Source organism: Olea europaea, unplaced genomic scaffold, assembly GCF_002742605.1.
Source record: "Olea europaea var. sylvestris unplaced genomic scaffold, O_europaea_v1 scaffold2213, whole genome shotgun sequence".
In the NCBI taxonomy this organism is placed as follows: Eukaryota; Viridiplantae; Streptophyta; class Magnoliopsida; order Lamiales; family Oleaceae; genus Olea; species Olea europaea.
Window position 1 is genome coordinate 110,964 of NW_019240157.1, and position 1,871 is coordinate 112,834.

Below are 1,871 nucleotides of genomic sequence, written 5' to 3' on the forward strand. Positions count from 1 at the left end.
CAGAGAGGGATTGAACTTGATAAAAATAAGGCGAAGGCCATCCTAGAAGCCAAACCACCTAGCAATAAAAAGGAGTTGCAAAGGTTTCTAGGCCAAGTAAATTTTTTAAGACGCTTCATTTCTAACTGTGCAGGGCGAACTAAAGTTTTTTCGCCGCTATTAAAGCTGAAAAATCAGGACGAATTCGTCTGGAAAGAAGAACATCAAAAGGCTTTTGAAAGCCTGAAGACATATCTATCAAGTCCACCAGTATTGGTGTCACCAATCCAGGGACGGGCAATAAAAGTGTATGTATCGGCTGAAAAGGAATCAATAGCTGGAATGGTCGCACAGAAAGACCAATTTGGTGAAGAAAGGTCAATTTATTATTTGAGTAGACGGTTAACGAAATGTGAATGTAATTACTCTGCTGTTGAAAAATTGTGTCTAGCACTGTATTTCACATGCACAAAATTAAGGGCTTATTTACGGCCCGTAACCGTTTATTTAATTTCTAAGGTAAATTTAGTCAAATATATGTTCTCGCGCCCTATTTTACACCAACGGGTAGGCCTTTGGACACTAGCTTTATCAGAGTTCGAAATACAATATATACCTCAAAAGGCAGTCAAAAATCAGGCTTTGACTAACTTCCTAGCCGATCATCCATGCCTTGACATGCCTGAAGAAATCGAAGAAGAAATCAACTCGTTCTGACTAAAACCTTGGGTATTGTATTTCGATGGGTCAAAGACCTCTAAAGGTGCAGGAGTAGGAGTATCACTAATTAATCCTTTAGGGATTTGCTACAAATTCGCATTCACCTTAGACAGAATGTGCACCAACAATCAAGCCGAATACGAAGCCTTAATTGTAGGCCTAGAACTGATAATAGATATGGGAGTAAGGAACGTGATCGTTAAGGGCGATTCTCAATTGGTGATACATCAATTGATTGGTGATTTTAAATGCCAAAGTGATTCCATTATAAGTCAATATAAGATCGCCCAAGAATTATTAGAGGAATTCGATCAAGTAGAACTTCAATGCGTTAATAGGATATATAACGACGTTGCAAATGAATTGGCCCAAATGGCTTCAGGGTACTCTAAAATCTTGGATTGGAAGTCTACTTGTGAATACGAAATCATATTGCCCGTAACTCAAAGAAGGGCGAGAAAAATTGAACTTCACTGTATACAAGATGGAGATACAGTGGATTGGCGAACAGAGATTAAAGGGTTCCTTCAAGAACCTAATAGAGGGATTAGTAGGAAAACAAAGTTATGTTCGCTGAATTACACACTAATAGACGAAGAGTTATTTAAGAAACGCCCTGATGGTGTATTACTAAAGTGTGTAAGTTTGCAAGAAGCCAAGACGATCATGGCTGAAGTGCACGAAGGGATATGTGGAGCTCATCAAGCTGGCCAAAGGATGAGATGGTTAATTATTAGGAGTGGATATTTTTGGCCAAAGATGGGAGAACTATGCGTTCAGTACGCAAAAAGTTGTTTAGCATGTCAAAAGCATGGTCCAATACAAAGGGTGCCAGCGCGAGAGATGACACCTATTATTAAACCTTAGCCGTTCAAAGGTTGGGCGATAGATCTAATAGGGAAGATCTACCCTCCATCATCCAAGCAACATACTTTTGTTATAGTTGCAATCGACTATTTCACTAAATGGGTAGAAGCGGTACCTTTAAAAGAGATCACCCAGAAGAATGTTATAGAGTTTATTCGCGATCACATTATTTATAGGTTTGGAATTCCACAAACTTTAATGGTAGATCACGGAACATCTTTGAATGGAGATCAAGTAAACAAATTTTTGAGCGAGTTTGGGGTTAAACTAGTAAACTCCACACCGTACTACGCTCAATCCAACGG